Source organism: Erpetoichthys calabaricus, chromosome 7, assembly GCF_900747795.2.
Source record: "Erpetoichthys calabaricus chromosome 7, fErpCal1.3, whole genome shotgun sequence".
NCBI classification, from domain to species: Eukaryota; Metazoa; Chordata; class Cladistia; order Polypteriformes; family Polypteridae; genus Erpetoichthys; species Erpetoichthys calabaricus.
The window spans coordinates 137,819,720-137,839,902 of record NC_041400.2 but is presented as its reverse complement, the minus strand read 5'-3'; the positions used below and the strand labels follow the sequence as shown (position 1 = coordinate 137,839,902).

Genomic DNA, 20,183 nt, shown 5'->3' with positions numbered 1-20,183 from the left:
GACACTCATTTTAGCAGTCTCAGCCAAAACACAATTTCAGGAATGTAAAGACAGTATCTGCTGTCTAAGTGGCTGCAGTGTTTGCACATATAAATGAAAGCTTAAAAAACAGAAGACCATTGAGATGCTTGCACTGCCATACAATGTGTAACTACATGAAACCCTTTAATAAATGCTGTTACTCTCCAAATTATAGTAAATTGACAGGAATATTCTGTTCAATGTACCTCAGTTGTACAATAATTGGTATAACTTCTTTTGAGCAAAAACTCTTTGCTGAACAAAAAAGCAAATAGATTTGTCACAGACATGCAATCAGAGTGTCTCTTGATTTCATCCTTAAGTCTCATTTACATTTATTCCTTGTGATTCATAGGGATTAGGGGTGCAGGAAGCCCGTGAATGTGAAAATCCGCAAATACATTTTGGACCCATGATTATATTCTAAGTTTATTGCACTAAATAAGATGCAAACAGCTGCAAGAAACGTGAGATAGAACGATTACTGTGCAAGCAAATCACGTGTGCAAGGCTGGCTGTCAAGATGCATGCACCAGACAAACTGTAATTTTGTAGTCCTTGAGACTAACTTTTTACAAAAGTTAATTTACTATAATAAATGTTTAATGATTAATATTACCGTACATATATTTTATGCATTTATGACTTATTAGTCCGCTTTAGTTTCCTTTACATTTTCTAACCTATTTACGTTGCAATAGCAGTGAGGGACTCAGATTCTCACTGTTCTAAAATGGTGACTTATTTGTTTGGGGGATCCCATAACACACCCAGCCTTGACTCAGTTTGCACACTCAAAAACACAGACACATAAAAGGCAATTCAATCAAAAGGAAAAAGAATATATTGAATAAATAATTAAGCAAAAACAATTAAACTAATATTGCACATGCAGAAATCCATTCAAAACTCCAAAGGTAATATAAATATTTAACTAAACACAGATACAATAGAAATCCAAAAAAACATTAAGTTTAAGATGATAACTGATAAACACTCATGACACAGTCCAGTTTTACAGATAAAGATGGTGGTGTAGTTATGAAATTAAATCCTATGTGAACAGCCTCCTAAAAGTTAAATAAAATTTTGTCCTGCTGTGATGCTGATGTATGTGAAGATTTGTAAAAGAGTGGAGTGCTCCCAGAGGAAGACGTTTCCAACCCAGATGAAATCACACAAAAAAGAGGGCACAGGGCAAGAATATAAATCCTGTAATCTGATGGATGTAATTGTAATCCAGTTGTGCATTGTGAAGTTTTGAAACAGAAAGACACAATATGATCATGATCCTGCCAAAGTTTTATGGCTCCCTTTTAAAAGTTGTACTTTATCTTGTTTCACCCAGCAGCCCTTGTGGCAACTGCCCAATGGTGCAGTACTCTTGGGGCTACTGAGATTTACAGTCCATTTAAGTAGCACTGCTAGAGCATTGTCTGTAGCTTCTAACTGACAATGGCCAGTTGTGATGGCCTGGGTATCTAGTGATTATACCTCTTATGGTGGCTGTAGTGGACACAGGCCCTGGGGGAAGAACCAGGATCTACTGGAGGAACTGCATGTCTCAACTGGGAAGGAATTTCTAAAAAGATCCATCTAAACTAGGAACCAAGAATGTTGTCTGGGGAAAGAAAGTCTGTTTTTTCCTGCTTAGTCTGTGAGCATCAGGATCTACATTGATGAATGCATCATGGAAAGTGAAATGTGAAAGAGATATACAAAAAGAGCCAAAAGGAAAAAAAAGCAAAATCTGTCACTTACATGAAAGACTCAGTACAGCTAGTACAGTCTGGTGCTTCAGACACATGACAGACAATATTCACAAGAAAAAAACTGCTCACCCCCTTACATAATTAAAAGTAATATTCAGTTTCCATCGACGACTAAATTAAAAAAAAAAACAACTTAGGAATCATCCTTATCACTTTCATTCTGCTTTTTCTGGGGATCAACATACTGACCTGGGCTGACCAGGCCATCTTATTCTCAACAACTTCCTCTAAATCACCTAAACCCAAAGAAGAATTCCCAGTCAATAGGAACAATGGGACAAACAGTGAGACTGTTGTAGGCCAGTTGGGTGACAATAAGGAATAAGAACTTTGAAGAAATGGAAATTAAACAAAAAACAGAAAAAAAATGTAAATATATATTTTCAAATTTTAAGATGATATACAAACTAACAAAGAACAGTTAAATAGAAAATTTAAACTTTCTAGCTTTCCAAATGGGTATACAGGTAATACAGAAAAGCACCTACTTTAATGGCAGTGTTGAATAAATAATAATATGTGATGTAACAGACTGGAAGTGCTAGATCGTTAAAAAAACACAAGAGAGTTAATAGAGTATTATTGACAATTATTAGTGTCTGCTTTGTACCCAGCCCAGTTAGAACATAAACTTTACAAGAAGGATGGACCCATTTTGTTGATTTGTGTGTGCATCTGTGTACACATGTTAAATAATATAAATATAAAAAAATACTTTTTAAAAACCACGCTTATATGAAGTTAAAAAGTGTACTAAAAAGTAACAAATAAGTCTCTCATACATCACTCGTAAAATAAAAGCGTGGGCGCTTTTGCTAAGATTTTATTGATTGATGAAAGTGTTTTTTAAAGTGTGACTAGAAACATAGAAGCTGAAAAGCTGCTTTTAGGCTTTTTATTCTTTATGCAAAAACTCCACAAACAAAATAATTCTCTTCACTGTGTATTCCTTGAAATTAACCTCACTTTTGGCAGAAAAACTATCAACAGGCCCATTTAGCGCCTTTCTGTATCTGTATTCATCAACTGCTGTCAGTGTTTTATGGAATCAATTAATATGTCCAGTAGCCTCTTTACTAGATACAACCAAAAATAATCTGCTTCTCCAAACAACCAATTATGTTGCTACAGCTCAGCATATATAGCATACAGTCATGGTCAAGATGTTTAGTTGTTGTCCTTCCATATACTGGAATAAGCAAAATGCATGATCTAACTAACCTTGACCATGATATGTTGGCAAATGAGATTCCAGCATTTCAGAATTTTGGTTATGATTTCTGGGTAATATTTTGATTTTGGCAAGATTTAACAAACTCACCTGTACCCCCCTCTTATTTAAAGACAATCCCTTTGTCACACTCTAATAGTAACAGCACTTAATTTCTGCTGCTCAAATCCATTTTAAAAATTTAAATCATACAATGAAGTAACACTGTGTTTTAGAAACCTTTCAATAATTTACGAGCCCTTCTAAACAGAAAGGGCCAAAGTTCATGATGCACTGGTCACGTGCAAAAACCAGATAAGCTTAACAGTTACCGTTAAGAAATTACTACAATAGTTATCATTCGCATTTTCTACTGCTAGCAAGTTTTACAAAGTCATACATGTAGCAATGGGTTTTCATGGACAATGATCTCAGTAGCACTTACAGCCTGTGAGAGATGACAGCTGTGCCATTAGCATATCAAGTCAAAAAACATTCTTCTCCTGGGCAGCTGGGACAACCACTGCAACCTGCTGTAGTTCAAATGACTGAGTTTTATTTGCTTCTTCTGGCTTAATTATACAAATATTTGATTTAAATTAAATCATAATCAAATCTACAATCTAATCCAAATTACACAGCGTTCGCAAGCATTTTTTTTAGAAAGTTGCAAATAGACCTAATGTTAAAACTCTCTGAGAACCCACCAACACAGACAAACACTAACACAAGAAGGATGAAAAGAAGAGGTAATCATTCTTCATTTTTATAACACCTTTTATATCAAAAGCAATCACATTGAACTTTAAAAGTATTTTATATCATTTCAATATAAGAATAATTAGAAAATTAATGCATATAATACCAGAAATACAGCACAATAATGTAATCATAAAAGTATATTAAAAGGTCAAGAGTAAAGGGTAAAATTAAGCCAAACACAGATTAACTGCTAGAGTGGCAGTTTTTAACAGGTGAGCAACATGGGTATGTAATGTGGACTTTATTATTGGAAACTGTTTTATGTAGCTTCTAGCTCTTCAGATTCAGTCCAGTGTGTGAAGTTGTGGGAAGCAACAATAATTTCTTCATTACAGAAGGGTGTACCAAGGATATTCTGTATGGAACAAACTGAACGCTGATCCTCAAAACAGACAGTAGGTAATTTGTAAGTTGCCATATACTGTAGACCTGAACTGTTAAAGACTTTCTACAACTCAAGTCTGCAATGGTCTTTGGTTCTGAGAGGGCACTGTGACCTGCTGGCTATGAAACATTGTATATCCATCCATGACTCCTGGGATAGACCTGGGGACCTGGGTTCGCTTCCCGGGTCCTCCCTGCGTGGAGTTTCCATGTTCTCCCCGTGTCTGCGTGGGTTTCCTCCGGGTGCTCCAGTTTCCTCCCACAGTCCAAAGACATGCAGGTTAGATAGATTGGTGATTCTAAATTGGCCCTAGTGTGAGCTTGGTGTGTGGGTGTGTTTGTGTGTGTCCTGCGGTGGGTTGGCACCCTGCCCAGGATTGATTCCTGCCTTGTGCCCTGTGTTGGCTGGGATTGGCTCCGGCAGACCCCCGTGACCCTGTGTTCAGATTCAGCGGGTTGGGAAATGGATGGATGGACTCCAGGGATAGCCCATAAATAAAATCTAAGTGGGATTTAAATATTTGCCATTTGGGATAAAGAGGATAGGTGAGTCTAGAGCCAGAAGAAGACTTCTGAGAAGACTTACTTGGCAGGAAAAAGGATGGCAGGTGAAGGAAAGAATGAGACAAAAATGTGTAATGTAAAAGTGAAATGTATTTAATAACACTTGGGGGAACTCACCCATGACAATTTTGTCAGTGGGGAAATTGTTACACACATCCTGTTATCTTGATAGCCACTGCATGTATAATATAACTGAAACAGAAATGTAGCTTAGGCGAAAACCATGAAATAAAAATAGTTTTATTTTTATTATTTTTTTTTTAATTAAAATATTTGGTTTTTAATATTATAAAGAACTCCCTCAAAAATTCACAGATTATTCTGTTAGGGAAACTTGTGGTTCATGCAGTAAGGCTTAGCACCCCAAGAATCTCCTGTACTACACTTTATGATCAGGTAAAAAGGGAAGTAAGATAAGACACCACACCACAGAGATGGGTTAAAAGCCTGATTAGTTAGTGCCTGCAGAGCTGTAGGATCCCCGTTGATATCTTGATTTTCCCCCTTCTTCATTCCTTCGCTGCTATTTTTAGGCAATTTATCTAGGGCTGGGGTGACCTCTGGTGGCAATCACTGACACTGGCTGTAGAACTGTCACAAATGAATGATGTTTAGTAATTGGACCTTTCTCAATATATCCTAGACACTGCTTTGAGTAAAATTCCTACTAGGCTTGCATAATCTAAGATGTATGAACAACTGTCCCTGGTGGAGAGAACATAATGATGTCCAAAGTCACTTTTTCCAGGCTACTTTTTTATAATGTTGCCTCTCACCTATACACTAGAATCAACCATGTGATGTCTTATGGAAGCAGCACTTATGTAATATGGACTGAAGGATTGTACCTAATGAAATAAACACTTATCTTCCAATAAATTGTTTGATAAGTTTTAAGATACTCTTTTGAAATTTTACATTTAATACACACAATTCCATTTTGTTATTTAAATAGTCCAAACACAACTATTTTTGACTGCTCTTTAATTTGGCAAAATCAGCTATAATCAAAAATTGGCTCATAGTTTTTATTTATTCACTAATTATTTGCTTTATAGCTATATTACATAATAACATACTTTTGGCAGCACAAACAAGAAAAAGCTGCTTTACTTGAATACTGCCATTATACTGTGTCAAAAAAAGCACAGGAGAGTTATCAGGTTCTCATTATGAAACTTCTCTTTTCTGGCCATCACAAATTTCAACTCAAAAATATAAAAACCACTCAGTTTCCCAAAACAACACTGTTTGTATCTCATTCATAATGTGGAGCTACTTTGGTAACAATCACTTCCATGAGGCTGCAACATTGACTATAAAAGAAATCTGTAAATCTGTAATATCATTGTCAGGCTATGTCTCAGCACTACATTAAAACTGAACTGCAAATATTAAAGTTCTACCTCAGATGAAATAAAAAAAAATCCCAACATCCATTTCTATTGTAAAAAAAGCAAAGCAGTGAAAATAGAGGTTAAAGCACTTCCTTGCCACTTACAGTGAAAAAGTACAGAGAGGTATACTGAAGCAAATGCAGAGCTATTACATAATTCTTTGCATGTATCACATTTTACAACTGGAGCAACAGCATTTAAAGTGATTTGATGTGTCACAGTGATTCAGCAATGAGGATTAAACTGGCAGTCTTTTATTTAAAGTCCAATGCTTAAGCCACTAGACAGCACTGCATTTAAAACTGGACATTTACTAAAAGTCAATAGATTTAGAAGGATTTTACACACTGAGGCAGTCAAAAAACAAGCAAAAAGTCTAACACTAATCAAGGGCAAAATCTATGGAGTAGGTAAAATGCCCAGAGCACCAAAGCCACATGCACCACACTAGAAAGGGGATGAAAATCCCAGGCCCTCCTTTTTGCATTTTGCTCTTCACTTCTTGTGGCTGCAGCCTACATACAGTCATATAAAAAAGTTTGGAAACCCCTCCTAATTCTTAGGACTTTTGTTTATCATTGGCTGAGCTTTCTAAATAGAAACTTCCTTTTAATATATGACATGCCTTATGGAAACAGTAGTATTTCAGCAGTGACATTAAGTTTATTGGAGTAACAGAAAATGTCCAATATACATCACAACAAAATTAGACAGGTGCATAAATTTGGGCACCCCAACAGAGATATTACATCAATACTTAGTTGAGCCTCCTTTTGCAAATATAATAGCCTCTAAATGCCTCCTATAGCTTTTGATGAATGTCTGGATTCTGGCTGGAGGTATTTTGACCATTCTTCCATACAAAATCTCTCCAGTTCACTTAAATTTGATGGCTGCTGAGCATGGACAGCCTGCTTCAAAGATTTTCGATGATATTCAAGTCAGGGGACTGTGACGGCCATTCCACAACATTGTACTTCTCCCTCTGCATGAATGCCTTTGTAGATTTTGAACTGTGTTTTGGGTCATTGTCTTGTTGGAATATCCAACCCCTGCATAACTTCAACTTTGTGACTAATGCTTGAACATTATCCTGAAGAATTTGTTGATATTGGGTTGAATTCATCTGACCTTCGACTTTAACAAGGGCCCCAGTCCCTGAATTAGCCACACAGCCCCACAGCATGATGGAACCTCCACCAAATTTGACAGTAGATAGCAGGTGTTTTTCTTGGAATGCAGTGTTCTTCTTTCGCCATGCAAAGCGCGTTTTGTTATGACCAAATAACTCAATTTTTGTCTCATCAGTCCAAAGCATTTTGTTGCAAAATGAATCTGGCTTGTCTAAATGAGATAAGCATTTGCATACAACAAGCGACTCTGTTTGTGGCGTGAGTGCAAAATGGGCTTCTTTCTCATCACCCTGCCATACAGATGTTCTTTGTGCAAATTGCGCTGTATTGTAGAACGATGTACAGATACACCATCTGCAGCAAGATGTTCTTGCAGGTCTTTGGAGGTGATCTGTGGGCTGTCTGTAACCATTCTCACAATCCTGTGCGTATGTCGCTCCTGTATTTTTCTTGGCCTGCCAAACCTGGGTTTAACAGCAACTGTGCCTGTGGTCTTCCATTTCCTGATTAAATTCCTAACAGTTGAAACTGACAGTTTAAACCTCTGAGATAGCTTTTTGTAGCCTTCCCCTAAACCATAATACTGAACAATCTTTGTTTTCAGATCTTTTGAGAGTTGTTTTGAGGATCCCCATGCTGTCACTCTTCAGAGGAGAGTCAAAGGGAAGTACAACTTGCAATTGACCACCTTAAATACCTTTTCTCATGATTGGACACACCAGTCTATGAAGTTCAAGGCTTAATGAGCTAATCCAACCAATTTGGTGTTGAAAGTAATCAGTATTGAGCAGTTACATGCACTCAAATCAGCAAAATTACAAGGGGACCCAAATTTTTGCACAGCCAGTTTTTCACATTTGATTTAATTTCATATAACTAAATACTGCTTCACTAAAAATCTTTGTTCAGAAAACACCCCAGTACTCAGATGTTCACAGGAAATGAAAGACATACCACTGTTATCTTTTTTGTTGAAAGTAGAATAAATTATTATGCAAGCTGAGAGGGGTTCCCAAACTATTTCATATGACTGTATAAGCAGCAGATAAAATTAACAAGGTCAGGAAGAAACTGCATGTAAAAGGAGAAACCACTTGCAGAATCCAGGTCCCATGCAAATAATGAACTATAGTATTTCAGTATTTAAAACAAAGTGGCCACAACTGCAAGAATACCTTGCACCTCTCCTAAGATCAGCAGTTACAATTAGAATAAGAAAACATAGCTATTATTAATAATTTTATATGTACAGTGGTTTATTGAATTGTGTTTATCTTCAGAGACATTATAATCATAAGTCATTGATGCTGCAGTACAGGTTCTACTATGGCTTAAATACTGTTACTTTATGCATTTAGTAATGGAATTGAAAGCATTCTGAAACAATTAAAGTTCTTCTTTGGGAGGTCTTACTAATTAAAAACAGTAACACAGACTACAGAAATATTGTAGGAAAATATTTTCAAACCTGTTATTCAGATCCCTTAACTACTCATAATTTGAACTTGATTAGTTTTTTAAAAAAGACTTTCTTATATTTTTAGTATAATCATAATATATACTTAATGAAGGGATATATCTGTTTTAATAAAGTATAATATAATGTCTGTGCCAGTATTTAATATTGTTTACTGACAAAAAAAAGTTGGCTGTCATTTTCTAATTAAGTTTGTAACTTTTTTTTCTTTCAACAATACAGTCAGAATCGAATATTTTATATATAAATGTGGATTTAGTAGGTTAGTTTTTAAGTTATGTACACTAGCTTTACGGCTGGTCCACCAGACATCCATTAAAAACAGTTTATTAGGTCCTGTCACATATGTGCGCATGGGAGGCAGCTAAAGGGCCTAAATGAGGGTAATTCCACGCCAGACTAGGGGGTTGCGGAGTGTACTGATCCTTTCTCTCTTTCCACTGCAGACCGATTACAGGAAATTCCACCTCATCCCGATGATACCACTTGCGGTTCCGGCCCTGATGACGCCACGTCCTATATTCTCCCTTAAAACCTCCATATTTGCCTCATCAACACATTTCTGTTTTGGACTCGAACCCGTACACAACTGTACACACAATTCAACTATTTTGCAGCCAGGAATAATTATACAGGTGGCTGCCCCAAATCTTTTTGTGACTCTTTTGTTTCATCTTTGACAGTCCAAACACTGACTATTCCTTTAAGGAGATGGTACTACTTTTTGCAAGCTCTAAACATTTATACGACCAATCAATTCAATTTAAAAATTCTATAATTACTTTCACATAGGCACATGCTTTGATACATAACATAAATAAAATAAATATTGAATGTTATTCAGGTACTATTTTTTGAAACATTTGATCATTTAAAAATGAAAATATTTTGAATCAACCTTTGGAATTTAACTGTAAAAATGTGGTTAGTATCGTCTGTTGTGAGAGATGGTCATCTAAGACGGAGCTCTGCTGGTAGTGGTGTTGTTTTACTTTTTAACCCGAGAGGATATAATTGCAAGTATATAAAAGTATATAAAAGCATGAGTGGCAGAGCAAGGGTTCAGAAAAACAAGGAAAATTCAGGTAAGGCTTCATCATTGATCATGGTGCCGGAGAGAGGCGAAGTGTTGCGTGCTGCTCCTTGCAGACTTTTCGTTTTTGTGTCTGTATTTTTGTTATTATTGCTGTTTGTATTGCCTGTTCGCTGTTTTATTAAGTACGACCATACAACATTGGTAAACATTGGAGCAACATAGGCACAAGTCGCTGCTTTTGAAGTTATCGACCAGGGGCTACTCTTTATGTGAAAACAGCAGTGTCAGATGGGTAGGGAAGGATCCTGAAAGCAACTGAGAGAATGAAAAGTGAATAAAAAAAAAAAAAAGCAAACTTTTACAAGTACCATAAATTACACCGGCTGCTACAGACTGAAATCAAATGTATGTTTTTATTCTAAAATAGTAAGAATTACAGCTGTTCACTTCTCAAAATGGAGTCGTGCAGGATTGAACTCATGACTTTTTGATTCCCAGTCAGCAACTGATACTGTTGCGCCACGGCAGCAGTCGTAGTAAACATGTGTCAATGTCGCATGTTAAGGCGGCTTTTTTTCCTGCAGTTATATTTTTGAATAAAAGATCACTTGTTCTGTTATATTTGTACCTTTTGTGAAAATTGTTTCTTTGATATTTGGACTTCAGGCTTCATACATTATATAGTTTATGCCTACATTTTGTCATTTACTACTAGAATATGAAAAACGTTTCTGTATTAAAAATGTGTATACACAGATTCCTGTAGAAATGGAACACACATGAAATGCGTGTGTTCCAAATAACGATCTATTATTTCCACTCTAAAACTCCACTTCAATCCCAGATAATCAATCAATCTCTGCTGGCGGAGAGGTGCGAACGGATTTAAGAAGTGATTTAAGGTGAGATGGATCTACGTGTTTTTTCATAGGCTCTGGTAATTCTAGTGTTAAAGCTATTGTATGAAACAATTTACTACTTTTACTTAAGTTTACAAAATGTCCTCAAAGGTTCAGAAATTTGTGAGGTGGAATGTCAAAGGTCTCAATCACGATCTAAAGAGAAAAAAAGTATTTTCTCACCTAACAGGTCTAAATACCAAGATAGCATTTTACTGGAGACTCACCTAATAATTAAAGTGACACTTTTCGCTGCAAAGAGATTGAACAGCTACACAAAGAAACCTAAAGGTATGGGAATCTTAATACACAAAATAATCCCATTTGCAGTAACAGACATAGTATCTGATCCTGAAAGGTGATTTGTCATGGTGATGGGTAATTTATTTCAGTGTAAGATAATTTTGATAAATATCTACACACCTAATGTGGATGATAGAGATTTCATCCAAAATGTATATATATCTATTCCTAATGTGAACACCCATAAAATTATAATGGCCAAAGACTTTAGTTGCATTTTAAATCTTAACATGGAAAGATCTTCATCTACAGTGGTGATAACAACTAACACTGCAGAAATAATCACACAGTTTGTAATGAATCATAACTTATCAGACCCATGGAGATTTTAAAATCCAAACTCAGGAGCATATTTCTTCTTTTCACCAGTACATCACAGTTACTCAAGAATTGATTATTTCTTTATTGATAATAATTTATTACCCTCTCTGAAATCTTGCAAGTACAATGCTATTGTTATCCCCAACCATGCCCCTCTCATCATGCATCTTAAATTACTGTGCCCTATACACTCATCTCATAGCTGGCATCTTAACCCCCTGTCATTAGTTGATGAGAACTGCTGTAGAGAATTAATCTCTGAAAAACTGATTATTCTTTAGAGACAAATGCATCTCCAGAACATTCTGGGAAACTGTGAAGTCTTTTTCAAGAGGGTAGATTATTTCATACTTTCCCACAAAAATAAACTGGAAACCAAGAAGGCGTCGGAGTTAATCAACCAAATTACCAGAATAAATCAAGAATATGCCAGGTCTCCAAATAATGCACTTTATAGAATAAGACAGGTCTTGCAATCAGAATTTAATCTCTTAACAACTAAAGAAACAGAACAGCTCATCTTTGAATTGTGACATAAATGAAAACAGAGAGAAGGCTAATAAGGTCTTAACTCAACAAATCCACAAGCAAGAAGTTTTCAATGCAATAACAGAAATTACTAACATAAACAGAGATAAAATCATTGACCATAAAAAACACACACACATACATTTAGAGAGTACCATAAGTCCATATATTTTACCCAATTTACAGATGATAAGACACAATCTAATGAGTTTTTTGACACACTACAAATACCACAGATAGATACTGTTAGTGTGGAGGAACTGGATAAACCTCTGACACTCTCAGAACTACTGTACGCTATAAACTCACTCCAATGTGGGAAAGCAGTAGGCCCTGATGGACACCCACTGGAATTTTATAAAAAAGTTTCAAATATGTTAACTCCACTACTATTAGCAACATTTATAGAGGCTAGAGAAAACTACATTCCACCTCAAACTTTTCACCAAGCATTAATTACTGTCGTTCCAAATATAAATATCGACTTAATACAATGTGCATCATACAGACCAATTTCACTTCTGAATAATGATGTTAAGATACTCTCCATAGTTCTATCTAGAACAAGAGTTCTCAACGTCGGTCCTGGGGACCCCCTGTGGCTGCGGGTTTTTGTTCCAACCAGCTTCTGTTTTTAATTGAAATCCTGGGCTAATCAAGTGAATGGTTATTTCCCAGATTCTGTGTTTTGGGAACAATATAGAAATTAGAAAACTAAGTTTGCTAAAATGAAAAAAAAATTAAAATGTATTAAGCAGTATTATGGGAATGATGTTTTTTTTCTTTTTACCAATATTTTCATCTTGATGTTCATTGTTTTTGTCCGGGTGTTCTAATTGTTTAATTAATCCATTGTTTTCTAATTAGTGGGTCTAACGCTAAAGTAGTTGCAGCCTTTCATGATTCAGTGTTGTTTGCCTGGGTGTCTGCTCTGCTCATTTTTAATTGTCATTATCAAGATACAATGAAGGGAGCAAACTGCACAGAGAAAGGGTAAAATATAATGAAAACAACAAAAGGGAATTAAGCATTTAAATCTATAGCAAAAGCAGGGAGTTGGTTTCGTCCGTTTATAGGAGATGGACGTCTGAAGCAGAGCTCCGCTAGCAGCAGCTTTATTTTCCCACGTATTTCATATTATTTAGAGGTATCCTGTATTTAACCCGACCAAGGAACTTCCACTACAATATGCAAGCATGAGTAACAAGAAGAAAAGTCAGAAAGAACCGGAAAAGAAACTTAAAGCTGCATCGAAATCCGGACAGACTTCCGGCCTGAGTGCAAGTGTAAGGTATGGCATCACGGAGACTGACCTGGAACAGGCAGAAGAGTGCGCAGAATTCCTGGGGCCCCGCTCCATTGTATCGTCTCCAGTCGAGAGTGAAAATGGGAGCGAAGGTGCAAGTGATACAGGTCGCGAGGGATCGCCGATTTCTGAGGATCATTCGAGACTAGAAAGGACTCTGCAGGACGTGCTCTCATCTACTCATCGCGAGCCTGTAACAGGAGCTGCATTTTCACTTGCGGAGCACGAAAGCAGAAGCGAACTGTCCGAACTGAAAGAGATGATCGCTACACAGATAGCTACACAGAAAGAGATGAACACTACACTGGCCACTGCCATGGTTACGGCCATGAATGAGCTTAAGAAAGATAACACAAATGATCTTAAGAAGGTGGCCACTGAGCTCAAGAAGGATAACAAAGATAAGGAAACGCGTCTATTTGAACGTTTTGACGTGAACTTTAAAGGCATGTTGGAGAAATTAGTGGAACACATTGAAGAAACTAACTCCAAACTGAAAAGGCTTGATGATCATATTAATGACGTTTCAGATCAGCTGGAAGACGTTAAGCAGGGACTCACGGCTCGAGTGGAAACAGCGGAACAAATGGCATCTAACGCCGATGAAAAAGCCACAGCTGCGAACTCAGAATACAAAAAACTTGGAGACAGACTTGCAGCCCTGGAGGATGGGTGCAGAAGAAATAATATAAGAATTGAGGGTATACCTGAGAAACGAGAAAGCTCAAGCCCAGTGAAATTTGCAGTAGAATTACTGTCTAAAATAATTGGAGATGACTTTAAACTCGACAATGAGATAGCCACGGCTTATCGCACAAAGATACCAAGCGCCTTTAAATCTAGGTCTTTTATTGTCCGCTTCGAACGACTAAGATGTAAGCTTGATGTGATGGCACTTCTCAGACACAAGCAAGAGATTATATTCGAAAATAATCTTATTCGTATTTTTCCCGACTTCTCACCATCAACAGCTGCAAAACGCAGATCCTACAACGACATTAAAAGGATGCTACGGGAAGCCGATATCAAATACAGCCTCTTGTATCCTGCCAAACTGAAAGTGGAAGTTCAAGATGGACATTATATTTTCTTCAGCAAAGAAGAAGCTGAAAAAGAATTAAAGAAGCTGTTTCCGACACTTTTTTGAAAGTTAATTAAAATTAAAGAGCCGTATTCTATCAAGGCACGGGAAAGACCTATGATCTGATCGCTGGATCCATGTTTAAAGAGACTGGTATTATAATTATACATCTCTTATTTTCTTTTTTTTTTTTTTTTTTTTTTTTGTTTTTATCTGGACTTTATATGTTATATGTTTATGTTTTAATCAGAGTTATAGAGTTATAGACGTGAGTGTGAAAATGTGGAAGTGATTAAAGTAGGATTCGTTTTATTTATTTATTTTTTTATTTCTTTTTTCTTTTTTTCTTTTATTTATTTATTTATTTATTTATTTTTATTTTGCTATACCTTAAAGTAGACTGTTTAACTTCATACCCTTGGTTTAATGCTTGTTCTACTATTTATACAATTACCATTATACTATTACAGTATGAATTACCAGGTTTATCCTAGACTAGTTTTTAAAATCACTCCCAGGGTTGTTTTTTTTTTTTTTTTTTTTTAATCTTAATATCTTAACTTAAAAGCGCTGAAGATTATTTCAAGCTTAAATATTGTTAATGAGAACATTTTCGGCAGATAGTATTAAGGATTTAACTGTAAAAGATATCTCTGTTTTAATTCTGTAAGGCCGCTGCAGGGTGGGGTTTGTTTTGTTTTGGACGTGCTCTGTCTCTTCGTATGTCAGAGGACTGGAACATCGCGAAGTGGGGTCTAGCCTCATGTGGGGAGGCAAAATGGGGGGGTGGGGGGATAAAGGGGGGAGAGAAGGAGAGCAGGTTATATCTAATCTATTCTTATAATCCTTATAATTATAAATATCAATGCAGCAACAGGCTAACATGCAACAACTCCTGGGGAATCTTGAAACTAAGATTAAAACTGCCATATTACCAATTAAAACTATAAAATGACATTAAAAACTCAGAATCAATGTCTCCATGATGGGACAGTTAACTTTGTGAGCTGGAATGTTAAAGGCCTGAATCACGAATTAAAGAGAAAGAAAGTATGCTCTCACCTAACAGGCTTAAACGCTAAAATAGTATTTTTACAGGAGACCCACTTACTAACCAAGGATCAGTTCAGATTACAAAAAGACTGGACTGGCCAAATGTTCCATTCTAGCTTTATAAAGAAAACTAGAGGGGTGGGAATTCTTATACATAGAACAGTTCCATTTGTAGCATCAGAGGTAGTGTCGGACCCTGAAGGGAGATATGTGATGGTCATGGGCAACTTATATAACAGTAAAATGATTTTGATAAATGTTTATGCACCCAATGTTGATGATAAGGAATTCATGCAAAATCTATTTGCATCCATTCCCAATGTGAACACTCATAAAATTATAATGGCTGGGGACTTTAATTGTGTTTTAAATCCACTCTTAGATAGGACTCCTGTGACAGGGGGGACGACATCTAATACTGCAAAGATAATTACACAGTTTTTAAATGATCACAACTTATCAGACCCCTGGAGGTTTCTTAACCCAAACTCAAGAACATATTCGTTCTACTCACCAGTGCATTATAGCTACTCAAGAATTGATTATTTTTTTATAGATAATAATTTCCTGCCTACAATTAAATCATGCAAATATGACACAATTGTTATCTCTGACCATGCCCCTCTAGTCTTGGAGCTAAAATCAATAAGCCCCTCGTACTCACCTCGCAGATGGCGTCTTAACCCTCTTTTATTGGCAGACGAGAACTGCACAGAATTTATATCCAAACAAATCAGCTTCTTCCTAGAGACAAACACGTCTACAGAGGTTTCTGCAGGAACACTCTGGGAAACTCTAAAGGCCTTCTTAAGAGGCCAGATTATTTCATATCTTTCCCATAGAAATAAATTAGAAACCAAGAAAGTGTCAGAGCTAAGAAATGAAATTACTAGAATAGATGAAGAACAAGCCAGGCGTCCAAGTGAAGCTCTTCACAGGAAAAGGCAGGCCCTGCATACAGAACTTAACATCTTAACAACTAAAGAAACTGAACAACTTATTTATAAGTCTAGACAGCATTACTATGAACACGGAGAAAAAGCTAATAAGCTTTTAGCTCAACAAATTCATAAACAAGAAGTTCACAATGCAATACCAGTAATCACCAACAAGAATGGAGAAGAAATCATCGACCATAATAAAATAATGCACACATTTAGAGATTACTATAAGTCTTTATATTCCATTGAGCCCAAAGACAACACGCAATCTAATGCATTTCTGGATAATTCACAAATACCACAAATAGATGCTTTAAGTGCTGAGGAACTAGATAAACCTCTAACGCTAACAGAATTACTAGACGCTATAAAGTCACTACAAAGCGGGAAATCATCAGGCCCTGATGGTTACCCCGTGGAGTTTTATAAGAAATTCTCCACTCAGCTAGCTCCACTCTTATTGGTAACATTTACAGAAGCTAAAGACCACCAAATACTACCTCAAACATTTCGACAAGCATTAATCACCGTCTTTCCTAAACAAAATAAGGACTTGTTACAATGTGCATCATATAGACCAATTTCACTCCTGAATAATGATGTTAAGATACTCTCAAAAATCCTAGCTAGAAGGATGGAGAAAGTGCTGCCCTCGGTAATATCACAAGATCAAACTGGATTTATTAAAGGCCGACATCTATCTTCAAATCTCCGACACTTGTTTAATGTTATATATTCACCAGCAAAATCAAACACCCCAGAGATATTACTATCATTAGACGCAGAAAAGGCATTTGACATGATCGAATGGAATTACCTTTTCACTGTATTGGAGAAATTTGGGTTTGGCCCGAATATTTGTGCTTAGATTAAACTACTGTATACCAGTCCAGAAGCTTCAGTTTGTATTAATAAAATTTGCTCAGACTACTTTAAACTAGAACGTGGTACCAGACAAGGATGTCCCTTGTCGCCACTGTTGTTTGCAATCGCTATTGAACCACTGGCGGTTCACTGCCGAAATTCTCATCAGATAAAGGGGATTGTCAGAGAAGGACTGGAACAGAAAATTTCTCTATATGCAGATGATATGGTCTTATATATATCGGACCCAGAAAACACTGTCCCTGCTGTTTTAACAGCACTAACAGAATTTCAAAAGATATCTGGTCTTAGAATTAATCTGAATAAAAGTATACTCTTTCCAGTGAACTCACAAGCATATAATATTAAATTAGACACCCTACCTTTTACCATAGCAGATCAGTTTAAATACCTAGGGGTAAATATCACAAGTAAACATAAAGCTCTTTATCAACAAAATTTTGGCGTCTGTATGGAAAAAATTAAGCAAGACTTGCATAGATGGTCAACCCTTCATCTCACTCTAGCCGGAAGAATTAACATTGTTAAGATGAATATCCTTCCTAAACTTCTCTTTTTATTTCAAAACATTTCAATATATATCAATAAATCGTTTTTTAAACAGTTAGATTCAATAATAACCTCATTCATTTGGAACTCAAAACACCCACGTATCCGAAGAGCGACCCTACAAAGACCTCAGGCAGAAGGTGGCATGGCTTTACCTAATTTTCAGTTTTATTACTGGGCAGCAAACATACAAGCCATAAAAACCTGGACACAAATAAATGCACATACACAGGCTTGGTCTGCAATAGAAGTAAAATCCTGTAGTACTTCTTTATATTCCCTGCTCTGCTCTCCAATAAATGAAAGTTATCGCAAATATACTAATAACCCAATTGTGCTTTACTCACTCAGAATATGGAACCAAATTAGGAAGCATTTTAAGATAGAAAATCTTTTATCAGTGGCACCTCTGCAAGGGAACCACCTCTTTCAACCTTCGCAAGTATATCCAGTTTTTAATACCTGGAAAAGTTTTGGGATTAAAATGCTCAGAGATCTTTATATAGACAACATATTTACATCTTTTGAACAATTACGTACAAAATTTAACCTCCCAGCTACACATTTCTTTTACTATCTTCAAATTAGAAATTTTGTTAAACAGAAATTGCCCGATTTCCCCCACCTTGCACCCTCCACAATGCTGGAAAAAATACTGCTCAATTCCGAGGAAACAAACACTATTTCCGCAATATATAAAATCTTATTAGAGTCCCTACCTTTCACAGATCCAAGAGGACATTGGGAAGAAGATCTCTTAATCAATATATCAGAAAAGGAGTGGAAGGTAGCAAAGCAGAGAATTCACTCGAGTTCTATATGCGCAAAGCATAGAATTATTCAACTAAAAATTATATATCGAGCTCATCTGTCTCGCTTAAAACTGTCCAAAATGTTTCCAGGCCAGGATCCAACCTGCGAGCGCTGCAACCAAACTCCTGCCTCACTGGGTCACATGTTCTGGGCCTGCACCAAACTAACATCATTTTGGACAAAAATTTTTAAGTGCCTCTCAGACAGCCTTAGTATCACAATCCCTCCTAACCCACTAACAGCTGTGTTTGGTGTCCTTCCAGATGGACTTGAATTGGAGAAGGACAAACAAACGGTGATTGCATTCACTACACTCTTGGCACGCAGACTTATTTTGTTAAATTGGAAGAATCCTAATTCTCCTCTTATAAGTCAGTGGGAAACTGATGTTTTATATTATTTGAAATTGGAAAAAATCAAATTTTCAGTTAGAGGATCTGTACAAAATTTTTTCAAAACTTGGCAGGATTTAATCAATATTATTTTAGAATAAGAGAATTAACTATTATTGCATTTAACTCCCTTCTCCATCTCTTATTTATATAGATATTTACTTCTCCCCTTCTTTTGTCTAATGTTGCCTTATTAAAAAGCTTAAAGAAATTTTCCTTTAGCTAAGCTCTCCTTCTCAGGGGTGGGGTTTGATTTGTTTTCAAATTTGTTTGGTTATAAATTGATCTGTTTGTATGGAATGATTACAATGAAAATTAATAAATTAAAAATATTAAAAAAATAAAAAAAATAAAAAAATAAATCTATAGCAAAAGCAGAAATATTTCTAAATGTCTTTTAAATATAAAAATCATGCTGCTGTGCTTTCTTAATGTAGAATAAGATAAGAGAAAAAATACCACCTAATTAATTGAGATCAGTGTTATTAGTTGTCTCTAATTATAAATCTGGTTGAAGCAAAAACCTGAAGCCACAGTGGGCCCCCAGGACCGACCTTGAGAACCCCTGATCTAGAAGGACTGAGAAAGTGCTTCCCTCTGTAAATTCACAAGACCAAAGTGAATATATTAAAGGCAGACACTTTGCTTCTAATCTTTGGCATTTGTTTAATGTAATATACTTACCCATAAAATCTAACACATCAGAGATCTTATTATCCTTGGACGCATAAATTTTTTTTAACATTGTTGAATGGGTCTACCTATTGAGCACATTGCATAAATTTAGGTTTGACCCAATTATATGTTCTTGAATCAAACTACTCTATAGTAGTCCAGATGGCTCTGTTTGTATTAACAACATTACTTCAAACTACTTTAAACTAGAACTTAAACTTTCATGTGTCCTGCTTTGTGCCCCAATAAATACAAATTATTATCAATATACTGATAATCCAATTGTCCATCACTCACTCAGAACATAGAACCAATCCAGGAGCACTTTAATACAGAGAAGCTATTATCTGTTGCATCTTTACATAATAATAACCTTTTTCTACCCTCTCAGACCTACACAGTATTTAATGCTTGGAAACATCCAGGATTAAAGCAATTAACAGATTTGTATATAATGTCTTTGCATCTTATGGACAATTATGCTTTGAATTTAACTTCCCATCAACATAATTTTTCTATTACTTTCAAATCAGAAACTTTGCTAAAAGGAACCTACCCAATTTTCCCCACCTTCCACCCATTTCTATTCCAGACACAATACTGATCAGCCTTGAAGACTCAGACAGCATCTTAACAATATATAAAAACATTTTAAAGTCCCTTCCTTTAAAAGATCCCAGG

At 36.1% G+C, this 20,183-nt stretch overlaps 1 protein-coding gene across 3 annotated transcripts in view; it reads right to left on the bottom strand.

Annotated features, from left to right (window-relative positions):
• The window catches only part of ndufaf2 (NADH:ubiquinone oxidoreductase complex assembly factor 2), a 159,575-nt gene that overhangs the window by 16,684 nt on the left and 122,708 nt on the right, over positions 1-20,183 (bottom strand). The window lies entirely within an intron of this gene.